The 25,889-nt window shown below is 47.0% G+C and overlaps 1 protein-coding gene across 10 annotated transcripts in view; it reads right to left on the bottom strand.

The window, feature by feature from the left end:
* Window positions 1-25,889, bottom strand: part of LOC139584203 (tight junction protein ZO-1-like) — a 284,921-nt gene that overhangs the window by 109,341 nt on the left and 149,691 nt on the right. Inside the window, exon 1 of one of the 10 annotated variants that reach the window (XM_071415772.1) lies at window positions 16,035-16,151. The exons of the other annotated variants lie outside the window; for them this stretch is intronic. The gene's annotated coding sequence lies outside the window, so the exon portion shown is untranslated. Of the gene's footprint in view, window positions 1-16,034; window positions 16,152-25,889 lie in introns of those variants that run through there. 10 annotated transcript variants of the gene reach the window in all.

Here is a 25,889-nt window from a genome sequence, read left to right as displayed (position 1 = left end):
CAAAAGTAGTGCACTATATAGGGAATAGGGTGCCATTTGGCAGGCTGACCATGCCGGGTGGGTCATGATTTCCATAGCAATAGAATTACAGCTCACAGCAACTAGACTGGTACGGCCAAGTGGGTACACACTACTGCTGCCAGTCAACACATATAAAGGAACGTTGACATGAATGGGACTGTCTGTTCTAGTAAGTCTGTTTCTATGATTAAAACCCATGCAGCTTGGGAGAGGAGAGTCTGCAGCCCTCTACAACACAGATGGATCTAACAGCTGAGCGTTGGCAATAAGATGGACAAAGCCAAAACTCAACAGTATCTATCTATCTAGCAATAAGCATTAAACACACACAACACACAGCAAAACAAGTCCTATAGAATAATATATGGTGGATTATCCTGATCCACTAATTCTTGTTTTGTCAAAGTTTTTGGCCAAATGTGCATAGAGAGATGAATCACTGTTACAGAGATGAATCATTATTACAGAGATGAATCACTGTAACAGAGATGAATCATTATTAGAGATAAATCATTATTACAGAGATGAATCACTATGGCAGAGATGAATCACTATGGCAGAGATGAATCACTATTACAGATATGAATCACTGTTACAGAGATGAATCATTATTAGAGATGAATCATTATTACAGAGATGAATCATTATTGCAGATGAATCACTATTACAGAGATGAATCATTATTTGAGATGAATCATTATTAGAGATGAATCATTATTGGAGATGAATCATTATTGGAGATTAATCATTATTACAGAGATGAATCATTATTAGAGATGAATCATTATTAGAGATGAATCATTATTACAGAGATGAATCATTATTACAGAGATGACAATCTCTCCTAAAACATCCGTCTATTAGGACCAAGAGCCTGTTCTGAAACCATAGATAGTCATAACTTTGCGTTTCCAAGATGGCGTAGCAGTGTAGACGTGTTTGTTTAGTCCTCTCGTGTACGTTTGTATTTTTCGTATTTCTTTTCGATTTTTAATTCGATTATACCTTCCGGTAACCTACCTCACCCAATGTGATACGGAATCGCTATTATTTTTTTACTTTGGAACACATTCAAGAAACCCCAGTAGCTAACCAGCTAATCAGCTACAAGCTATTTAGCCATTTTTAGCCGCTGCTAGCAGCTTTTACCTTCTGCACAGACACCAGCCCTGTTATTAGCCTGGATATTACTCACCAATTTACCAGCATCTCTCGACAACAACGCCGGATTCCTGCCGTAATCCCTGAGCCACTACTTCTGATCCTCACAGCGCTACTAACTTTAAACATCGCGTGCAAGCTTAGTGGCGGCTTCCCTGCTCCATCTACGGCTGCCCCCTGGACACTATGATCACTTGGCTACATAGCTGATGCCTGCCGGACTGTCCATTAATTCACGGTACTCCATTCTGTTTATTTGTGTTTTATCTGTCGGCTCTGTGTTTTAACTCATGCTCTGTGTGTAGTCAATCCGACCCTCTCTGCCTAGTCGTCGCCATTTTAACCTGCTGTTGCTGTGTTAGCTGACTAGCTGCTGTTGTTTTAGCTAGCTCTCCCAATCAAGACCTGCAATCACTTTATGCCTTACTGTATGTCTCTCTCAAATATCAATATGCCTTGTATACTGTTTTTCAGGCTAGTTATCATTGTTTTGGTTTGCAATGGACCCCGTAGTTCCACTCTCCGTACCTCTGATACCTCCTTTGTCCCACCTCCCACACATGCGGTGACCTCACCCATTGAGACCAGCATGTCCAGAGATACAACCTCTCTTATCATCACCCAGTGCCTGGGCTTGCCTCCGCTGTACCCGTGCCCCACCATACCCCTGTCTGCACATTATGCCCAGAATCTATTCTACCACGGCCATAAATCTGCTCCTTTTATTCCTTGTCCCCAACGCTCTAGGCGACCAGTTTTGATAGCCTTTAGCCGCACCCTCATCCTACTACTCCTCTGTTCCTCGGGTGATGTGGAGGTAAACCCAGGCCCTGCATGTCCCCAGGCACCCTCATTTGTTGACTTCTGTGATCGAAAAAGCCTTGGCCTCATGCATGTCAACATCAGAAGCCTCCTCCCTAAGTTTGTCTTACTCACCGCTTTAGCACACTCTGCCAACCCTGATGTCCTTGCCGTGTCTGAATCATGGCTTAGGAAGGCCACCAAAAATTCTGAGATTTCCATACCCAACTATAACACTTTTAGTCAAGATAGAACTGCCAAAGGGGGAGGAGTTGCAATCTACTGCAGAGATAGCCTGCAAAGTTCTGTCATACTTTCCAGGTCTATGCCCAAACAGTTCGAACTTCTAATTTTAAAAATTAATCTCTCCAGAAATAAGTCTCTCACTGTTGCCGCCTGCTACCGACCCCCCTCAGCTCCCAGCTGTGCCCTGGACACCATCTGTGAATTGATCGCTCCCCATCTAGCTTCAGAGTTTGTTCTGTTAGGTGACCTAAACTGGGATATGCTTAACACCCCGGCAGTCCTACAATCTAAGCTAGATGCCCTCAATCTCACACAAATCATCAAGGAACCCACCAGGTACAACCCTAAATCCGTAAACATGGGCACCCTAATAGACATTATCCTGACCAACTTGCCCTCCAAATACACCTCTGCTGTCTTCAACCAAGATCTCAGCGATCACTGCCTCATTGCCTGTATCCGCTACGGGTCCGCGGTCAAACGACCACCCCTCATCACTGTCAAACGCTCCCTAAAACACTTCTGCGAGCAGGCCTTTCTAATCGATCTGGCCCGGGTACCCTGGAAGGATATTGACCTCATCCCGTCAGTTGAGGATGCCTGGTCATTCTTTAAAAGTTACTTCCTCACCATATTAGACAAGCATGCTCCGTTCAAAAAATGCAGAACTAAGAACAGATATAGCCCTTGGTTCACTCCAGACCTGACTGCCCTCGACCAGCACAAAAACATCCTGTGGCGAACTGCAATAGCATCGAATAGTCCCCGCGATATGCAACTGTTCAGGGAAGTCAGGAACCAATACACGCAGTCAGTCAGGAAAGCAAAGGCCAGCTTTTTCAAGCAGAAATTTGCATCCTGTAGCTCTAACTCCAAAAAGTTCTGGGATACTGTAAAGTCCATGGAGAACAAGAGCACCTCCTCCCAGCTGCCCACTGCACTGAGGCTAGGTAACACGGTCACCACTGATAAATCCGTGATAATCGAAAACTTCAACAAGCATTTCTCAATGGCTGGCCATGCCTTCCTCCTGGCGACTCCAACCTTGGCCAACAGCCCCGGCCCCCCCGCTGCTACTCGCCCAAGCCTCCCCAGCTTCTCCTTTACCCAAATCCAGATAGCAGATGTTCTGAAAGAGCTGGAAAACCTGGACCCATACAAATCAGCTGGGCTTGACAATCTGGACCCCCTATTTCTGAAACTGTCCGCCGCCATTGTCGCACCCCCTATTACCAGCCTGTTCAACCTCTCCTTCGTATCATCTGAGATCCCCAAGGATTGGAAAGCTGCCGCGGTCATCCCCCTCTTCAAAGGGGGAGACACCCTGGACCCAAACTGTTACAGACCTATATCCATCCTGCCCTGCCTATCTAAGGTCTTCGAAAGCCAAGTCAACAAACAGATCACTGACCATCTCGAATCCCACCGTACCTTCTCCGCTGTGCAATCCGGTTTCCGAGCCGGTCACGGGTGCACCTCAGGGTACTAAGGTACTAAACGATATCAAGGTACTAAACGATATCATAACCGGCATCGATAAAAGACATTACTGTGCAGCCGTCTTCATCGACCTGGCCAAGGCTTTCGACTCTGTCAATCACCATATTCTTATCAGCAGACTCAGTAGCCTCGGTTTTTCTAATGACTGCCTTGCCTGGTTCACCAACTACTTTGCAGACAGAGTTCAGTGTGTCAAATCGGAGGGCATGTTGTCCGGTCCTCTGGCAGTCTCTATGGGGGTACCACAGGGTTCAATTCTCGGGCCGACTCTTTTCTCTGTATATATCAATGATGTTGCTCTTGCTGCGGGCGATTCCCTGATCCACCTCTACGCAGACGACACCATTCTGTATACTTCTGGCCCTTCCTTGGACACTGTGCTATCTAACCTCCAATCGAGCTTAAATGCCATACAACACTCCTTCCGTGGCCTCCAACTGCTCTTAAACGCTAGTAAAACCAAATGCATGCTTTTCAACCGTTCGCTGCCTGCACATGATCATCTGATGATTTATCACTCCAGTGTTAATATGCTAAATTGTAATTATTCGATTTATTGCCTACCTCCTCATGCCTTTTGCACACATTGTATATAGATTCTCTTTTTTTCTACCATGTTATTGACTTGTTTATTGTTTACTCCATGTGTAACTCTGTGTTGTTGTCTGTTCACACTGCTATGCTTTATCTTGGCCAGGTCGCAGTTGCAAATGAGAACTTGTTCTCAACTAGCCTACCTGGTTAAATAAAGGTGAAATAAAAAAATAAAAATAAAAATAACCTCGACCCTAGACAACCTCATCTCAACCTTGTTTTAAAAGGTCCTCATTCAGGATGTGATCAGGGCAACATTGTAGAAATCAGGATATTGGATAGGATAGGATATTGGTTTGGGGATAGGTCAATATCAAGGATACCAGACTATGTATCAAGGAACCAGACTATGTATAGGCTCCATACAGTACCAGTCAAAAGTTTGTACACACCTACTCATTCAAGTGTTTTTCTGTTTTTTGCTATTTTCTACATTGTAGAATAATAGTGAAGACATCAAAACTATGAAATAACACACATGGAACCATGTAGTAACCCAAAGAAGTGTTAAATAAAATCAAAATATATTTTATATTTGAGATTCTTTAAAGTAGCCACCCTTTGCCTTAATGACAGCTTTGCACACTCTTGGTATTCTCTCAACCAGCTTCATGAGGTAGTCACCTGGAATGAATTTCAATTAACAGGTGTGCTTTATTAAAAGTTATTTTGTGGAATTTTGTTCCTTCTTAATGCGTTTGAGCAAATCATTTTTTGTTGTGACAAGGTAGGTGGGGTATACAGAAGATGGCACTATATGGTAATACCACTGCAAACCAAATAAATGCTTCACAGAGTTCAAGTAACAGACACATCTCAACATCAACTGCTCAGAGGAGACCGCGTGAATCAGGCCTTCATGGTCAAATTGCTGCAGAGAAACCACTACTAAAGGACACCAATAAGAAGAAGAGACTTGCTTGGGCCAAGAAACCCGAGCAATGGACATTAAACCGGTGGAAATCTGTCCTTTGGTCTGATGAGTCCAAATTTGAGATTTTTGGTTCCAACCGCCGTGTCTTTGTGAGACGCAGAGTAGGTGAATGGATGATCTCTGCATGTGTGGTTCCTACCGTGAAGCATGGAGGAGGAGGTGTGATGGTGCTTTGCTGGAGACACTGTCAGTGATATATTTAGAATTCAAGGCACACTTAACCAGCATGGCTACCACAGCATTCTGCAGTGATATGCCATCCCATCTGGTTTGAGCTAAGTGGGACAATCATTTGTTTTTCAACAGGACAATGACCCAACATACCTCCAGGCTGTGTAAGGGCTATTTGACCAAGAAGGAGAGTGATGGAATGCTGCAACAAATGACCTAGCCTCCACAATTACCCGACCTCAACCCAATTGAGATGGTTTGGAATGAGTTGGACCACAGAGTGAAGGAAAAGCAGCCAACAAGTGCTCAGCATATGTGGGAACTCCTTCAAGACTGTTGGAAAATAATTCCAGGTAAAGCTGGTTGAGAGACTGTCAATAGTGTACAAAACTGTCATTTTTATTTATTTTTTATTTAACCTTTATTTAACCAGGTAGGCAAGTTGAGAACAAGTTCTCATTTACAACTGTGACCTGGCCAAGATAAAGCAAAGCAGTTCGACACATACAACAACACAGAGTTACACATGGAGTAAAACAAACATACAGTCAATAATACAGTAGAAAAATAAGTCTATATTCAATGTGAGCAAATGAGGTGAGATAAGGGAGGTAAAGGCAATAAATAGGCCATGGTGGCGAGGTAAATACAATAAAGCAATTAAAACACTGGAATGGTAGATTTGACAGATGAGTGTGCAAAGTAGAAATACTGGGGTGCAAAGGAGCAAAATAAATAAATAAATACAGTAGGGGAAGAGGTAGTTGTTTGGGCTATTTATAGATGGGCTATGTACAGGTGCAGTGATCTGTGAGCTGCTCTGACAGCTGGTGCTTAAAGCTAGTGAGGGAGATAAGTGTTTCCTGTTTCAGAGATTTTTGTAGTTCGTCCCAGTCAATGGCAGCAGAGAACTGGAAGGAGAGGCGGCCAAAGGAGGAATTGGCTTTGGGGGTGACCAGTGAGATATACCTGCTGGAACACGTGCTACGGGTGGGTGATGCTATGGTGACCAGCGAGCTGAGATAAGGAGGGACTTTACTTAGCAGGGTCTTGTAGATGACCTGGAGCCAGTGGGTTTGGCGACAAGTATGAAGCGAGGGCCAGCCAACGAGAGCGTACAGGTCGCAGTGGTGGGTAGTATATGGGGCTTTAGTGACAAAACGGATGGCACTGTGATAGACTGCATCCAATTTGTTGAGTAGGGTGTTGGAGGCTATTTTGTAAATGACATCGCCGAAGTCAAGGATCGGTAAGATGGTCAGTTTTACGAGGGTATGTTTGGCAGCATGAGTGAATGATGCTTTGTTGCGAAATAGGAAGCCAATTCTAGATTTAACTTTGGATTGGAGATGCTTAATGTGAGTCTGGAAGGAGAGTTTACAGTCTAACCAGACACCTAGGTATTTGTAGTTGTCCACATATTCTAAGTCAGAACCGTCCAGAGTAGTGATGCTGGACGGGCGGGCAGGTGCAGGCAGAGATCGGTTGAAGAGCAGGCATTTAGTTTTACTTGTATTTAAGAGCAGTTGGAGGCCACGGAAGGAGAGTTGTATGGCATTGAAGCTCGTCTGGAGGGTTGTTAACACAGTGTCAAAAGAAGGGCCAGAAGTATACAGAATGGTGTCATCTGAGTACAGGTGGATCAGAGACTCACCAGCAGCAAGAGCGACATCATTGATATATACAGAGAAAAGTCGGCCCAAGAATTGAACCCTGTGGCACCCCCATAGAGACTGCCAGAGGCCCGGACAACAGGCCCTCAGATTTGACACACTGAACTCTATCGGAGAAGTAGTTGGTGAACCAGGTGAGGCAATCATTTGAGAAACCAAGGCTGTTGAGTCTGCCAATAAAAATGTGGTGATTGACAGTCGAAACCTTGGCCAGGTCAATGAATACGGCTGCACAGTATTGTTTCTTGTGTGTCATTGTTTCATAGCTGTCATCAAGGCAAAGGGTGGCTACTTTGAAGAATCTCAAATGCAAAATAGATTTTGATTTGTTTAACACTTTTTTTTGGTTACTACATGATTCCATATGTGTTATTTCATAGTTTTGATGTCTTCACTATTATTCTACAATGTAGAAAATTGTCAAAATAAAGAAATCCCTTGAATGAGAAGGTGTGTCCAAACTTTTGACTGGTACTGTATATTCTAGAGGAGTCAGATTACCCAGGAAAAACTACTTCCTGTATATTACCTCTAATGTAGCATGATAATGATATCCATGACCTAAAACCGGGTTTAGGCTACAGTTTTCTGCCTAAAATCGGGAATTTTCGTCAATGTTATTACCCAATTCAAAAACATCATCAGTGTTATCATCAAGCAATAGGAGCAATATGACAGGAACTAAAAACCCCTGGTGTTATGTATCTAATCAGAAACAATGAGACAGGGCTGTTTCACTGTGATTAGCAGAACAGAATTAGTGCTCTGCTGTGGTTGAGGTCTGTGTACGTGTGTGTGTGTGTGTGTGTGTGTGTGTGTGTGTGTGTGTGTGTGTGTGTGTGTGTGTGTGTGTGTGTGGTTAGAGGGGGTAAGAAGGCAGGTTCTTATTATATTTTGACCGCCATGGGACAGAGACAGGGCTAAAGGCACCCACATGCTTCTCATCTGAAACAGTCTGGAACAGTCTGGAACCGTTTGGTGCTGTTTGGAACCGTTCGTGCATATAGTAGGACGTCATTTTGTGACGTTTTGGTTCATTTTCGTCATTTCTCCAAGGGTTTTTTCAGCTGTTTGCGCACATACAAATTTCTCGAGGCAAGCTGAAGTTCAGAAGCCGAAGGTCAATAGTAGGGATTCTTCAATTAAGTGTTTGTTGTCATTCAACGTAAACATTTATGACAGATTAATTGAGTTATCTTAGATTAATTCTGACTATTTTGAGGAAGTGTATACCAGCTACGGCGTCTCATGATGGACAAACAGTACTATTGACGCTTTATTCTCGTTTTTGAAGCGAAGGTCTTTTAAGGGTGTATGCGAGCACACTCGTTCGGTTCAAGCACGTGGAAGCCTAGCTCTCATCAGTTGTGCCGTTTGGATGCTGCCTGCAGAACTACAGTAGCTGTTGTCATAGCATACCAAAGCACAGTATCTCACCAGTGAGATATATTTAGCAAATACTTCACTAATACAAGGAATTCAATTAAAACAAAGGGCATATAGGGATCTCTTTGCAGTGTATGCATGAGAGAGAGAGAAAGAGAGAGAGACAGAGAGAGAAAGAGAGACAGAGACAGCGAGAGAAAGAGAGAGAGAGACAGACAGAGACAGACAGAGAGAAACAGAGAGAGAGAGAGAGACAGAGACAGAGACAGACAGAGAGAAACAGAGAGAGACAGAGACAGAGACAGAGACAGAGACAGAGACAGACAGAGAGAAACAGAGAGAGAGACAGAGGTGTGATCATACAATTCAAACTGTCAGTTGAACATCTGTACAACACTATTTTGGCCAGGAAAGTAGCAGCCAGCTCCGATTAGAGCTTCATAACATCGTCAAGAGGAATCCTGATCCTCCACAGACTTCTTCCTCAGAACATTGTCACAGAAAGACCGGTTACAAATGTAATCACCAGAACTGGAAACACTTTGTTGCTTTTATGAATTTTGTCTTGCTGCTTTTTGTCCTATGTTGCTCTGTCTGTATGCTACGTCTTGCTTGTCCTATGTTGCTCTGTCTGTATGCTACGTCTTGCTTGTCCTATGTTGCTCTGTCTGTATGCTACGTCTTGCTTGTCCTATGTTGCTCTGTCTGTATGCTACGTCTTGCTTGTCCTATGTTGCTCTGTCTGTATGCTACGTCTTGCTTGTCCTATGTTGCTCTGTCTGTATGCTACGTCTTGCTTGTCCTATGTTGCTCTGTCTGTATGCTACGTCTTGCTTGTCCTATGTTGCTCTGTCTGTATGCTACGTCTTGCTTGTCCTATGTTGCTCTGTCTGTATGCTACGTCTTGCTTGTCCTATGTTGCTCTGTCTGTATGCTACGTCTTGCTTGTCCTATGTTGCTCTGTCTGTATGCTACGTCTTGCTTGTCCTATGTTGCTCTGTCTGTATGCTACGTCTTGCTTGTCCTATGTTGCTCTGTCTGTATGCTACGTCTTGCTTGTCCTATGTTGCTCTGTCTGTATGCTACGTCTTGCTTGTCCTATGTTGCTCTGTCTGTATGCTACGTCTTGCTTGTCCTATGTTGCTCTGTCTGTATGCTACGTCTTGCTTGTCCTATGTTGCTCTGTCTGTATGCTACGTCTTGCTTGTCCTATGTTGCTCTGTCTGTATGCTACGTCTTGCTTGTCCTATGTTGCTCTGTCTGTATGCTACGTCTTGCTTGTCCTATGTTGCTCTGTCTGTATGCTACGTCTTGCTTGTCCTATGTTGCTCTGTCTGTATGCTACGTCTTGCTTGTCCTATGTTGCTCTGTCTGTATGCTACGTCTTGCTTGTCCTATGTTGCTCTGTCTGTATGCTACGTCTTGCTTGTCCTATGTTGCTCTGTCTGTATGCTACGTCTTGCTTGTCCTATGTTGCTCTGTCTGTATGCTACGTCTTGCTTGTCCTATGTTGCTCTGTCTGTATGCTACGTCTTGCTTGTCCTATGTTGCTCTGTCTGTATGCTACGTCTTGCTTGTCCTATGTTGCTCTGTCTGTATGCTACGTCTTGCTTGTCCTATGTTGCTCTGTCTGTATGCTACGTCTTGCTTGTCCTATGTTGCTCTGTCTGTATGCTACGTCTTGCTTGTCCTATGTTGCTCTGTCTGTATGCTACGTCTTGCTTGTCCTATGTTGCTCTGTCTGTATGCTACGTCTTGCTTGTCCTATGTTGCTCTGTCTGTATGCTACGTCTTGCTTGTCCTATGTTGCTCTGTCTGTATGCTACGTCTTGCTTGTCCTATGTTGCTCTGTCTGTATGCTACGTCTTGCTTGTCCTATGTTGCTCTGTCTGTATGCTACGTCTTGCTTGTCCTATGTTGCTCTGTCTGTATGCTATGTCTTGCTTGTCCTATGTTGCTATGTCTTGCTTGTTCTATGTTGCTATTGTCTATATTGTAATTGTTTTTAATAACCTGCCCAGGGACTGCGGTTGAAAATTAGCCGGCTGGCTAAAACCTGCACTTTTACTGAAACGTTGATTAATGTGCACTGTCCCTGTAAAAATAAAAATAAACTCAACTCAACTGCCTTCATCCCAAATGGCACCCTCATCCCTATTTAGTGCACTACTTTAACCAGGCCCCAGGTGAAAAACCAGTGCACTGTATAGGAAATAGTGTTCAACAGGGCTCTAACGCGGACATTTTTTCCCCACAAGTTGCTCTTAAGTTGAAAACTTTAGGAGCACATTTAAAAGATGTTGAGGAAGAGTGTTTTTTTTTTATGATAAAAGTTAAACCTTCTAGGTTTAACGACGTGACAAACAGGCGTATACCCACCACCATCAACAATTTATCACCCTTCTTTACGTAACTCCAGACTACAGCGCCCGTCTTTCATTATCTGGTCTGTTATACATGCCTATGAAGACTCGGCGTTTGTTGTTCGCGTGTCATGTGTACGTTTACTAAATCTTGTCAACAACAACAAACAAACAAACAAAACTTTTCAAGTGGTTGGAAATATCAAAAAGGGTTTTGTTTTGAACAAACCATCTGCCTCTATAGAATTCCATTTAAGGTATTATAGAGATTTTAAATTATCGTGGACTTTAATCATTGTTTTACTCTATAATCCCCATTGGTTAGAATATAAAATGTGTATTCTCCCTTTCCCCAACCAATAAATGCACACAAGTTGACACAGTGTCAGTGCAGAGCCCCTGGCTGGAGAGCAGTTGTGGTGGTGGGGGGGTTAGGTGCCTTGCTCAAGGGCACAATGGCAGGAGACGGTATATAAGATCAATGACCAGTATAGCCTTCCCAGCTGCAAATTCAATTCCATTGCCATTTTTTTTCTGTGTAGCCCGGCCCGGGGCTTAAACACAGTAACCATCCAGCTGCTGGTCTACCTCGGCTGGTCTACCTCGGCTGGTCTACCTCGGCTGGTCTACCTCGGCTGGTCTACCTCGGCTGGTCTACCTCGGCTGGTCTACCTCGGCTGGTCTACCTCGGCTGGTCTACCTCGGCTGGTCTACCTCGGCAGGTCTACCTCGGCAGGTCTACCTCTGCAATCTCAATGCTGTTTTTTTGGGGATGTAAAAAAAGGGGGGGTACATATTCTTATTTTCACATGATCAACAAAATCAAGCTGATTTGAAAAGCAGTCTTAAAAGGCAAAGGGCTATTCCAGGATCCAATGAATGAGTGTGGTGCCATGACTACAACGGATCAAGATCAGGACGACAACAACAATGGGTATGGAAGGATCCCATGTACCACATCCTGCCATCGTGCCCTTGAGCAAGACACTTAAACCCCCCCCCCCCCACACACACACACACACACAAAATCGCTCTCCAGACAGGGGTTGCGGCACTGCACGGTGTTGGGAAAAAGCAGAAGGACACATTTCCATTCTAACCAACCAAGTATCCATTCTATCCGTATCACAAGAGGACTCTCTGCACATCTCTATACCCACACCACTGTTGCCTATGTTACATTCCATGTATTGTACTACACTGCCATTACTGTATGTTTGGCTCCTATTTCATTGTTCTTTGTCAACTAGCCTGTATGTTAAATACAGTTTTTATTACTATGGACGATTTAAAATATTTGACACCGAAAAGACTAAAATGTCTCTATTTTACCACGACTACTTTGGGTGTTGTTGTGAATGACTTGTTTATGGTGAAAGATTGTGATATTGTGAGAGACTAAAATGTGGCATTATAACATGTTACCTTCGGCAACAAATGAGAGAGCTCCAATGAGAGAGCTCCAATGAGAGAGCTCCAATGAGACCTTTGAACTTGAGATGGGTTATATGGAACACGAAGTGAAATCTGGATACTGACAGGCCTATAACATCTGACACGTAGACTAATATGATATGAACTACTGCAGAATCAAGTAAGGTAAGTGGACCGACTCATTTCTAACATCTAAAAAAAACAAGGAAACTATGAATAACGAATTAACTAAAGGATAACTAATTAACTAATGAATAACGAATAACGAATTAACTAAAGGATAACGAATTAACTAATGAATAACGAATAACGAATTAACTAAAGGATAACTAATTAACTAATGAATAACGAATTAACCAACGGATAACTAATTAACTAATGAATAACGAATTAACGAACGAATAATGAATTAACTAACGGATAATTAATTAACTAATGAATAACTAATACACTAATGAATAACTATTTATTGTCATATGTAACACCAATGCTCAAAAGCATCTTCTCCTCGTGAACCAGGGATGTGACAAAAAAAAAAAAAATGTCTTCACGTTTAAATGGACGATTTTGTATATGTGTTTTCCGTTAACACGATAAGAACAATTTGTAAAATTCCATGTGAATTTCACAATGCAGCTGCGCTGCTCTCAGTAAGAGACTGAAGACTGAACACACGTCATTAGTGACGAGAAAGAACAGGGGTGTACTCATTCATCCAACCAAGATTTTATATTGGACAAATTACGGTAGGTCCCTCCCCATTTCGGTCAATTTGCTTCCATTTAAAGAAAAGTTTTGCAACATAATCGGCGTAATGAATACGCCCCTCAGGAGAACCACCGGGAGGGAGAGAGAGGAGGGAGAAAGAAAGAAACCGTGAGGAGGGGGAGGGAGAAATAAAGTCAGCCAGCCAGACATCCAGCCAGCCATCTAGTCAGCCAGACATCCAGCCAGACATTCAGCCAGCCAGCCATCCAGTCAGCCAGCCAGCCATCCAGTCAGCCAGCCAGCCAGCCATCCAGTCAGCCAGCCAGCCATCCAGTCAGCCAGCCAGCCATCCAGTCAGCCAGCCAGCCAGACATCCAGTCAGCCAGCCAGCCATCCAGCCAGCCAGCCAGACATCCAGCCAGACATCCAGTCAGCCAGCCAGCCAGACATTCAGCCAGCCAGCCAGCCAGACATCCAGCCAGACATCCAGTCAGCCAGCCAGCCAGCCAGACATCCAGCCAGCCAGCCAGACATCCAGTCAGCCATTCAGCCATCCAGTCAGCCAGCCAGCCAGCCAGCCAGCCAGACATTCAGCCAGCCAGACAGCCAGCCAGACATCCAGCCAGACATCCAGCCAGACATCCAGTCAGCCAGCCAGCCAGCCAGACATTCAGCAGGCCAGACATCCAGTCAGCCAGCCAGACATCCAGCCAGACATCCAGTCAGCCAGCCAGCCAGACATCCAGTCAGCCAGCCAGACATCCAGCCAGCCAGCCATACATCCAGTCAGCCAGCCAGCCAGACATCCAGTCAGCCAGACATCCATCCAGCCAGCCAGACATCCAGCCAGCCAGCCAGACATCCATCCATCCAGCCAGACATCCAGCCAGACATCCAGCCAGACATCCAGCCAGCCAGCCAGCCAGACATCCAGCCAGACATCCAGCCAGCCAGACATCCAGCCAGACAGCCAGCCAGACATCCAGCCAGCCAGCCAGACATCCAGCCAGACATCCAGCCAGACATCCAGCCAGACATCGTCAGCCAGCCAGCCAGACATCCAGCCAGACATCCAGTCAGCCAGCCAGCCAGACATCCAGCCAGCCAGCCAGCCAGACATCCAGTCAGCCAGCCAGCCAGCCAGACATCCAGCCAGCCATCCGGCCAGACATCCAGCCAGACATCCAGCCAGCCAGACATCCAGTCAGCCAGCCAGACATCCAGTCAGCCAGCCAGACATCCAGTCAGCCAGCCATTTAGTCAGCCAGCCAGACATCCAGTCAGCCAGCCAGACATCCAGTCAGCCAGCCAGTCAAACATAATTACAGAGCTTTGTAATTATTCTCAGTGGCTCAGCCTAGATAATTTAGTCTGTCTAAAACCAGATCCTTTTCCAACAGAAGCAGCACTAACTGTTCGGCTAGGCTAAAACCAGCAACACTGATCTGTGTAGCTGCAGAGAAGCTAGTCTAGGCTAAAACCAGCAACACTGATCTGTGTAGCTGCAGAGAAGCTAGGCTAGGCTAAAACCAGCAACACTGATCTGTGTAGCTGCAGAGAAGCTAGTCTAGGCTAAAAACCAGCAACACTGATCTGTGTAGCTGCAGAGAAGCTAGTCTAGGCTAAAACCAGCAACACTTATCTGTGTAGCTGCAGAGAAGCTAGTCTAGGCTAAAACCAGCAACACTTATCTGTGTAGCTGCAGAGAAGCTAGGCTAGGCTAAAACCAGCAACACTGATCTGTGTAGCTGCAGAGAAGCTAGGCTAGGCTAAAACCAGCAACACTGATCTGTGTAGCTGCAGAGAAGCTAGGCTAGGCTAAAACCAGCAACACTGATCTGTGTAGCTGCAGAGAAGCTAGTCTAGGCTAAAAACCAGCAACACTGATCTGTGTAGCTGCAGAGAAGCTAGTCTAGGCTAAAACCAGCAACACTTATCTGTGTAGCTGCAGAGAAGCTAGTCTAGGCTAAAACCAGCAACACTGATCTGTGTAGCTGCAGAGAAGCTAGGCTAAAACCAGCAACACTGATCTGTGTAGCTGCAGAGAAGCTAGGCTAAAACCAGCAACACTGATCTGTGTAGCTGCAGAGAAGCTAGGCTAAAACCAGCAACACTGATCTGTGTAGCTGCAGAGAAGCTAGGCTAAAACCAGCAACACTGATCTGTGTAGCTGCAGAGAAGCTAGGCTAAAACCAGCAACACTGATCTGTGTAGCTGCAGAGAAGCTAGGCTAAAACCAGCAACACTGATCTGTGTAGCTGCAGAGAAGCTAGGCTAAAACCAGCAACACTGATCTGTGTAGCTGCAGAGAAGCTAGGCTAAAACCAGCAACACTGATCTGTGTAGCTGCAGAGAAGCTAGGCTAAAACCAGCAACACTGATCTGTGTAGCTGCAGAGAAGCTAGGCTAAAACCAGCAACACTGATCTGTGTAGCTGCAGAGAAGCTAGGCTAAAACCAGCAACACTGATCTGTGTAGCTGCAGAGAAGCTAGGCTAAAACCAGCAACACTGATCTGTGTAGCTGCAGAGAAGCTAGGCTAAAACCAGCAACACTGATCTGTGTAGCTGCAGAGAAGCTAGGCTAAAACCAGCAACACTGATCTGTGTAGCTGCAGAGAAGCTAGGCTAAAACCAGCAACACTGATCTGTGTAGCTGCAGAGAAGCTAGGCTAAAACCAGCAACACTGATCTGTGTAGCTGCAGAGAAGCTAGGCTAAAACCAGCAACACTGATCTGTGTAGCTGCAGAGAAGCTAGGCTAAAACCAGCAACACTGATCTGTGTAGCTGCAGAGAAGCTAGGCTAAAACCAGCAACACTGATCTGTGTAGCTGCAGAGAAGCTAGGCTAAAACCAGCAACACTGATCTGTGTAGCTGCAGAGAAGCTAGGCTAAAACCAGCAACACTGATCTGTGTAGCTGCAGAGAAGCTAGGCTAGGCTAAATACCGGCTAAGCTAAAGAGAGCTAGTCAGAATACAGTACTTACAGCGATAGTACATCCCGGTCGTCACATATAAAAACACCTGACAAAAACCTCTCACCACTCCAATCCCAGTCCCACGTCCTAGCTCTGCTGTTTCTCTAGCTGTTCCTCGTCCTCAGTAAATCCAACAGCAGCAGGAGCTTCCTACAGACGCACATCAGCAGCAGCCACCTCCGTACTGTAGTACATGACGCCTCTTAACCAATAGAAGCAGGGAGAACAGCTCACGCTGCCCTATCCCAAACCCCTCCCCTTCCTCTGGCTCAGACACAATAATGGTAATCTATACTTTCTATAATATACTGTAGATGTACAGGTATTGGAAAGAAATCCCGCAATCAGAGATAAGACAATTCACATCAGCTACAACTCAATCCATCTCTTAATATGCTACATATGAGTCGGTGCTTCAGATTACCAACATCTCTCTCTCTTTTAGTATCTCTCCCTTTTAGTCCCTCTCCATTGTACATTCTCTTGGCATGGAGGTGAATCCCCCTGGCCTGGCAGAGATCTCTCTGTGTGGGATCTGCAGACTACAGCATCTCTCTGCTCTCTCTCGCTCTGCTCTCTCGCTCCTCTCTCCTCTCTGGTCTCTCTCTCTCTTCTCTGCCTCTCTCTCGCTCTGCTCTCTGCACTCTCTCTCTCCTCTCTGCCTCTCTCTCTCTCTCTGCTCTCTCCTCTCTGCCTCTCTCCTCTCTGCCTCTCTCCTCTCTGCCTCTCTGCCTCTCTCCTCTCTCTCGCTCTGCTCTCTCTCGCTCTGCTCTCTCTCGCTCTGCTCTCTGCCCTCTCTCTCTGCTCTCTCTCTCTCTGCCCTCTCTCTGAACAGCACAGCCATCCTTACCGCAGTGAAAACTGCTGTATCGGACTTAACCCTCACCGCGCCAGAGGTGGGACTAGAGAGTTCTCACACACACACTAGCTGAACCTTCCTCTGCCTGCTGCTCCCACTCTGCATGTGGATCCAGTTAATGACATTACCAGTATGTTATCCTGGGTGAGCAGCGTTGCAATACAAGCATAGACATATGGGATATTATATTATGTCACACAAGGACATGCTGCAGCAACATGGGACATTTTAGCTCAACGGCTAAGAGTCGGCTTATACATCACCAACCGATCTGAGACCAAGCTACTACCTACTACGGATTCACCTCTAACACAGGTGAGACACATTTTGGGGCGGCACGTAGCCTAGTGTGGTTAGAGCGTTGGGCCAGTAACCGAAAGGTTGCTGGATCGAAACCCTCCCGAGCCTGACAAGGTAAAACTCTGTCGTTCTGCCCCCTGAACAAGGCATTTAACCCACTGTTTCCCGGTAGGCCGTCATTGTAAATAAGAATTTGTTCTTAAATGACTTGCCTGGTTAAATAAATAAAAAATGAGGATAGGTCTAAGTTACAGTTAATACAAGGAAATCAGTCAATTGAATTCATTAGGTCCTAATCTATGGATTTCACATGACTGGGAATACAGATATGCATCTGTTGGTCACAGATACCTTTAAATAAAGGTAGGGGCTTGGATCAGAAACCCAGTCAGTATCTGGTGTGACCACCATTTGCCTCATGCAGTGCGACACATCTCCTTCACATAGAGTTGATCAGGATGTTGATTGTGGGCTGTGGAATGTTGTCCCACTCCTCTTCAATGGCTGTGAGAAGTTGCTGGATATTGGCGGGAACTGGAACATGCTGTCGTACAAGTCGATCCAGAGCATCCCAAACATGCTCAATGGGTGACATGTCTGGTGAGTATGCAGACCATAAAAAAAAAAATATATATATATTTTTTTTTTAAAGGGGGCATTTTCAGCATCTAGGAATTGTGTCCAGATCCTTGCGACATTTAGCATTATCATGCTAAAACATGAGGTGATGGTGGCGGATGAATGGCACGACAACTGGCCTCAGGATCTCGTCCCAGTATCACTGTGCATTCAAATTGCTATCAATAAAATTAAATTGTGTTCGTTGTCCGTACCATAACCCCACCGCCACTATAGGGCACTCTGTTCATAACTTTGACATCAGGAAACCTCATCCCCACATGACGCCATACTGCCATCTGCCCGGTACAGTTGAAACCGGGATTTATCCGTGAAGAGCACACTTCTCCAGCGTGCCAGTGGCCATCGAAGGCGAGCATTTGCCCACTGAAGTCTGTTACGACGCCGAACTGCAGTCAGGTCAAGACCCTGGTGAGGACCACGAGCCCACAGATGAGCTTCCCTGGGTCATAGGGTCAAAAGAGCAGCAATAGGTGAGTCAGGGTGCCGTTCGGTAATCGCTACTACGCTAGGCGAGGTGGAGACACGGCGTTCAGAAAGCTAGCGGGCCCGGGGATAGCAGAAGGGTCTTCGGCAACATCGCAACGGAAAAGCCCGTTGAAACGACATCGGACGATTACGTCGGCAGACCAGTCGTGACGGATCGGCGGGGCTCCGTGTCGACAATAAAGGGTCCAGGCCAATTGGAAAAAGAGGTATTGTAGCCCGAGGTATTGTAGCCCGAGGTATTGTAGCCCGAGGTATTGTAACCCGAGGTATTGTAGCCCGAGGTATTGTAGCCCGAGGTATTGGAACCCGAGGTATTGTAACCCGGGGTATTGTAGCCCGAGGTATTGGAACCCGAGGTATTGTAGCCCGAGGTATTGGAACCCGAGGTATTGTAACCCGAGGTATTGTAACCCGAGGTATTGTAGCCCGAGGTATTGTAGCCCGAGGTAGTGTAACCCGAGGTAGTGTAACCCGAGGTAGTGTAACCCGAGGTATTGTAGCCCGAGGTATTGTAACCCGAGGTATTGTAACCCGGGGTATTGTAACCCGAGGTAGTGTAACCCGGGGTATTGTAGCCCGAGGTAGTGTAACCCGGGTATTGTAACCCGAGGTATTGGAACCCGGGGTATTGTAACCCGAGGTATTGGAACCCGGGGTATTGTAACCCGAGGTAGTGTAACCCGGGGTATTGTAGCCCGAGGTAGTGTAACCCGGGGTATTGTAACCCGAGGTATTGTAGCCCGAGGTATTGTAACCCGGGGTATTATAACCCGAGGTATTATAACCCGAGGTATTGTAGCCCGAGGTATTGTAGCCCGAGGTATTGTAGCCCGAGGTATTGTAACCCGGGGTATTATAACCCGAGGTATTGTAGCCCGAGGTATTGTAACCCGGGGTATTATAACCCGAGGTATTGTAACCCGAGGTATTGTAGCCCGAGGTATTGTAGCCCGAGGTATTGTAACCCGAGGTATTGTAGCCCGAGGTATTGTAGCCCGAGGTATTGTAGCCCGAGGTATTGTAACCCGAGGTATTGTAGCCCGAGGTATTATAACCCGAGGTATTGTAACCCGGGGTATTGGAACCCGAGGTATTATAACCCGAGGTATTGTAGCCCGAGGTATTGTAACCCGAGGTATTGTAGCCCGGGGTATTGTAACCCGAGGTATTGTAACCCGAGGTATTGTAACCCGGGGTATTGTAACCCGGGGTATTGTAGCCCGAGGTATTGTAGCCCGAGGTATTGTAACCCGAGGTATTGTAGCCCGAGGTATTGTAGCCCGAGGTATTGTAACCCGAGGTATTGTAGCCCGAAGTAGTGTAGCCCGAGGTATTGTAACACGAGGTATTGTAGCCCGGGGTATTGTAACACGAGGTATTGTAGCCCGGGGTATTGTAACCCGAGGTATTGTAACCCGAGGTAGTGTAACCCGGGGTATTGTAGCCCGAGGTATTGTAGCCCGAGGTAGTGTAACCCGGGGTATTGTAGCCCGAGGTATTGTAACCCGAGGTATTGTAGCCCGAGGTAGTGTAACCCGGGGTAGTGTAACCCGGGGTATTGTAACCCGAGGTATTGTAGCCCGAGGTATTGTAACCCGGGGTATTGTAGCCCGGGGTATTGTAGCCCGAGGTATTGTAACCCGAGGTATTGTAACCCGAGGTATTGTAACCCGGGGTATTGTAACCCGAGGTATTGTAGCCCGAGGTATTGTAACCCGAGGTATTGTAGCCCGAGGTATTGGAACCCGAGGTATTGTAACCCGAGGTATTGTAACCCGAGGTATTGTAGCCCGAGGTGTTGTAACCCGAGGTAGTGTAACCCGGGGTATTGTAGCCCGAGGTATTGTAACCCGAGGTATTGTAACCCGAGGTATTGTAACCCGAGGTATTGTAGCCCGAGGTATTGTAACCCGAGGTATTGTAACCCGAGGTATTGTAACCCGGGGTATTGTAACCCGAGGTATTGTAGCCCGAGGTATTGTAGCCCGGGGTATTGTAGCCCGAGGTATTGTAACCCGAGGTATTGTAACCCGAGGTATTGTAACCCGAGGTATTGTAACCCGGGGTATTGTAACCCGAGGTATTGTAACCCGAGGTATTGTAACCCGAGGTATTGTAACCCCAGGTATTGTAACCCGAGGTATTGTAGCCCGAGGTATTGTAACCCGAGGTATTGTAACCCGAGGCATTGTAACCCGAGGTATTGTAACCCGGGGTATTGTAGCCCGAGTTATTGTAGCCCGAGGTATTGTAACCCGAGGTATTGTAGCCCGAGGTATTGTAACCCGAGGTATTGTAACCCGAGGTACTGTAGCCCGAGGTATTGTAACCCGAGGTATTGTAGCCCGAGGTATTGGAACCCGAGGTATTGGAACCCGAGGTATTGGAACCCGAGGTATTGGAACCCGAGGTATTGTAGCCCGAGGTGTTGTAACCCGAGGTATTGTAACCCGAGGTATTGTAACCCGAGGTATTGTAGCCCGAGGTATTGTAACCCGAGGTATTGTAACCCGAGGTATTGTAACCCGAGGTATTGTAACCCGAGGTATTGTAGCCCGAGGTATTGTAACCCGAGGTATTGTAGCCCGAGGTCTTGGAACCCGAGGTCTTGGAACCCGAGGTATTGTAGCCCGAGGTATTGTAACCCGAGGTATTGGAACCCGAGGTGTTGTAACCCGAGGTGTTGTAACCCGAGGTGTTGTAACCCGAGGTATTGTAGCCCGAGGTATTGTAACCCAAGGTGTTGTAACCCGAGGTATTGTAACCCGAGGTATTGTAGCCCGAGGTATTGTAACCCGAGGTATTGTAACCCGAGGTAGTGTAACCCGAGGTAGTGTAACCCGAGGTATTGTAACCCGAGGTGTTGTAACCCGAGGTATTGTAACCCGAGGTATTGTAACCCGAGGTATTGTAACCCGAGGTGTTGTAACCCGAGGTGTTGTAGCCCGAGGTATTGTAACCCGAGGTATTGTAACCCGAGGTATTGTAACCCGAGGTATTGTAACCCGAGGTATTGTAACCCGGGGTATTGTAGCCCGAGGTATTGTAACCCGAGGTAGTGTAACCCGAGGTATTGTAACCCGAGGTATTGTAGCCCGAGGTATTGTAACCCGAGGTATTGTAACCCGAGGTATTGTAACCCGAGGTATTGTAGCCCGAGGTATTGTAACCCGAGGTATTGTAACCCGAGGTATTGTAACCCGAGGTATTGTAACCCAAGGTATTGTAGCCCGAGGTATTGTAGCCCGAGGTATTGTAACCCGAGGTATTGTAACCCGAGGTATTGTAACCCGAGGTATTGTAACCCGAGGTATTGTAACCCGAGGTATTGTAACCCGAGGTATTGTAGCCCGAGGTATTGTAACCCGAGGTATTGTAACCCGAGGTATTGTAACCCGAGGTATTGTAACCCGGGGTATTGTAACCCAAGGTATTGTAACCCGAGGTATTGTAACCCGAGGTATTGTAGCCTGTTGAGTGAAGATTTAGGTTATCTGTGGTTGTGTCTGCAATACCTTGGGCTACACGGTCAGGCTCCGGTGTTTATCACTGCAGAGCCAGAGAATGGTAACACATTCCAGACAGACACCTTTCTCTCTACACTGTCAGGCTCCGGTGTTTATCACTGCAGAGCCAGAGAATGGTAACACATTCCACAGACAGACACCTTTCTCTCTACACTGTCCTGCTGCTCTGCTCACCGCCAGTCACTGGGAATAAAATAAATACATCATCATCATCATTTCCCTATCAACAAGAGACAGCCAATGGGTTGGACGATACTCTTCTCGTCAATTGTCTTGAAAAAATGTATACTTAAAAACTGGAAATCAACCAATCCTCCATCGTTATTTATAGATTATTGAAAGACCGTGGGCGACGGAAAGGAACAAAACGGCGCAATTTGAGGACAGTAGTGCAGACACTGGAGATAGGGGCGAGAACATGTAGGTCTGGGCCAGGAGTCAGAACAGGTGGGTCTGGACAGGGGTGATGTTGTGGGTCTGGGCAGGGTGATGTTGTGGGTCTGGGCAGGGTGATGTTGTGGGTCTGGTCAGGGGTGATGTTATGGGTCTGGTCAGGGGTGATGTTGTGGGTCTGGTCAGGGGTGATGTTGTGGGTCTGGGCAGGGGTGATGTTGTGGGTCTGGTCAGGGGTGAGAACAGGTGGGTCTGGTCAGGGGTGATGTTGTGGGTCTGGGCAGGGTGATGTTGTGGGTCTGGGCAGGGTGATGTTGTGGGTCTGGGCAGGGGTGATGTTGTGGGTCTGGTCAGGGGTGAGAACAGGTGAGTCTGGTCAGGGGTGATGTTGTGGGTCTGGTCAGGGGTGATGTTGTGGGTCTGGGCAGGGTGATGTTGTGGGTCTGGGCAGGGTAATGTTGTGGGTCTGGGGCAGGGGTGATGTTGTGGGTCTGGGGCAGGGGTGATGTTGTGGGTCTGGGTAGGGTGATGTTGTGGGTCTGGGTAGGGTGATGTTGTGGGTCTGGGCAGGGGTGATGTTGTGGGTCTGGGCAGGGTGATGTTATGGATGTGTGTGTGTGTGTGTGTGTGTGTGTGTGTGTGTGTGTGTGTGTGTGTGTGTGTGTGTGTGTGTGTGTGTGTGTGTGTGTGTGTGTGTGTGTGTGTGTGTGTGTGTGTGTGTGTGTATGTTGTACGTGGATGTTTTGTTTTTGTATTTTTCCTCAAAGAGATACGGAAATAATAACACGCAGATAACATGAGTCACCAATGTTATGTTATACCCTAATAATCTAATCCGGAGACGATTCTTGTTCTCAAACATACACACCGTATCCACTCATCATATGATTCACATCCGTAGAGACGAGTTACCGTAGGCTACATATGTAGGGGAGATTCTTTCTCTTATAACGATCTATATAAAAAATAAACTTTATTAAAAGAAAGATTGGCTATGGGGATGAAAAGCATGCCTGGGTTCAGCTGAGCAGTTATTCTATATGGAAAAGTGTATTTATAGCCCAAGGTCGCATGTCATCACCGTGTTATATACAGCAGCATCACTATCTTTATACAGGTCCATAACTAAATCATTAGTGCTTACCTTCCAGAAGGGGAGGAAGGGGGCAGATTGAGACTAGGGTCCCAAATGGCACCCTATTCCCTTTGTAGTGCACTACTTTAGACCAGAGCCCTATAGAACCCTATTCCCTATATAGTGCACTACTTTAGACCAGAGCCCTATAGAACCCTATTCCCTATATAGTGTACTACTTTAGACCAGAGCCCTATAGAACCCTATTCCCTATATAGTGCACTACTTTAGACCAGAGCCCTATAGAACTCTATTCCCTATATAGTGCACTACTTTAGACCAGAGCCCTATAGAACCCTATTCCCTATATAGTGCACTACTTTAGACCAGAGCCCTATAGAACCCTATTCCCTATATAGTGCACTACTTTAGACCAGAGCCCTATAGAACCCTATATAGTGTACTACTTTAGACCAGAGCACTATAGAACCCTATTCGTCCCCTGGTCAAAAGTAGGGCACTTTCATAGGGAATGGGTTGCCATTTGGGTGGGAGCCTGAATGATCAGTCCGTGAACTGTAGCATGGCTAAGGTTGGCTGAATCTGCAGCATATTTCACAGGAATAACTTTTCACTGACTGTGACATTAGCATGGTAGAGGGACACTGTCCTCTGTCTCAGAGGGTAGATGGACCAGGGTTAGCATGGTAGAGGGACACTGTCCTCTGTCTCAGAGGGTAGATGGACCAGGGTTAGCATGGTAGAGGGACACTGTCCTCTGTCTCAGAGGGTAGATGGACCAGGGTTAGCACGGTAGAGGGACACTGTCCTCTGTCTCAGAGGGTAGATGGACCAGGGTTAGCATGGTAGAGGGACACTGTCCTCTGTCTCAGAGGGTAGATGGACCAGGGTAAGCATGGTAGAGGGACACTGTCCTCTGTCTCAGAGGGTAGATGGACCAGGGTTAGCATGGTAGAGGGACACTGTCCTCTGTCTCAGAGGGTAGATGGACCAGGGTAAGCATGGTAGAGGGACACTGTCCTCTGTCTCAGAGGGTAGATGGACCAGGGTTAGCATGGTAGAGGGACACTGTCCTCTGTCTCAGAGGGTAGATGGACCAGGGTTAGCATGGTAGAGGGACACTGTCATCTGTCTCAGAGGGTAGATGGACCAGGGTTAGCACGGTAGAGGGACACTGTCCTCTGTCTCAGAGGGTAGATGGACCAGGGTTAGCATGGTAGAGGGACACTGTCCTCTGTCTCAGAGGGTAGATGGACCAGGGTTAGCATGGTAGAGGGACACTGTCCTCTGTCTCAGAGGGTAGATGGACCAGGGTTAGCATGGTAGAGGGACACTGTCCTCTGTCTCAGAGGGTAGATGGACCAGGGTAAGCATGGTAGAGGGACACTGTCCTCTGTCTCAGAGGGTAGATGGACCAGGGTAAGCATGGTAGAGGGACACTGTCCTCTGTCTCAGAGGGTAGATGGACCAGGGTTAGCATGGTAGAGGGACACTGTCCTCTGTCTCAGAGGGTAGATGGACCAGGGTTAGCATGGTAGAGGGACACTGTCCTCTGTCTCAGAGGGTAGATGGACCAGGGTAAGCATGGTAGAGGGACACTGTCCTCTGTCTCAGAGGGTAGATGGACCAGGGTTAGCATGGTAGAGGGACACTGTCCTCTGTCTCAGAGGGTAGATGGACCAGGGTTAGCATGGTAGAGGGACACTGTCCTCTGTCTCAGAGGGTAGATGGACCAGGGTTAGCACGGTAGAGGGACACTGTCCTCTGTCTCAGAGGGTAGATGGACCAGGGTTAGCATGGTAGAGGGACACTGTCCTCTGTCTCAGAGGGTAGATGGACCAGGGTTAGCATGGTAGAGGGACACTGTCCTCTGTCTCAGAGGGTAGATGGACCAGGGTTAGCATGGTAGAGGGACACTGTCCTCTGTCTCAGAGGGTAGATGGACCAGGGTAAGCATGGTAGAGGGACACTGTCCTCTGTCTCAGAGGGTAGATGGACCAGGGTTAGCATGGTAGAGGGACACTGTCCTCTGTCTCAGAGGGTAGATGGACCAGGGTTAGCATGGTAGAGGGACACTGTCCTCTGTCTCAGAGGGTAGATGGACCAGGGTAAGCATGGTAGAGGGACACTGTCCTCTGTCTCAGAGGGTAGATGGACCAGGGTAAGCATGGTAGAGGGACACTGTCCTCTGTCTCAGAGGGTAGATGGACCAGGGTAAGCATGGTAGAGGGACACTGTCCTCTGTCTCAGAGGGTAGATGGACCAGGGTAAGCATGGTAGAGGGACACTGTCCTCTGTCTCAGAGGGTAGATGGACCAGGGTAAGCATGGTAGAGGGACACTGTCCTCTGTCTCAGAGGGTAGATGGACCAGGGTTAGCATGGTAGAGGGACACTGTCCTCTGTCTCAGAGGGTAGATGGACCAGGGTAAGCATGGTAGAGGGACACTGTCCTCTGTCTCAGAGGGTAGATGGACCAGGGTAAGCATGGTAGAGGGACACTGTCCTCTGTCTCAGAGGGTAGATGGACCAGGGTTAGCATGGTAGAGGGACACTGTCCTCTGTCTCAGAGGGTAGATGGACCAGGGTTAGCATGGTAGAGGGACACTGTCCTCTGT

Source organism: Salvelinus alpinus, chromosome 9 (assembly GCF_045679555.1).
Source record: "Salvelinus alpinus chromosome 9, SLU_Salpinus.1, whole genome shotgun sequence".
NCBI classification, from domain to species: Eukaryota; Metazoa; Chordata; class Actinopteri; order Salmoniformes; family Salmonidae; genus Salvelinus; species Salvelinus alpinus.
Note: the sequence above shows the minus strand (reverse complement) of the source record. Positions and strands in the feature narration are given on the sequence as shown.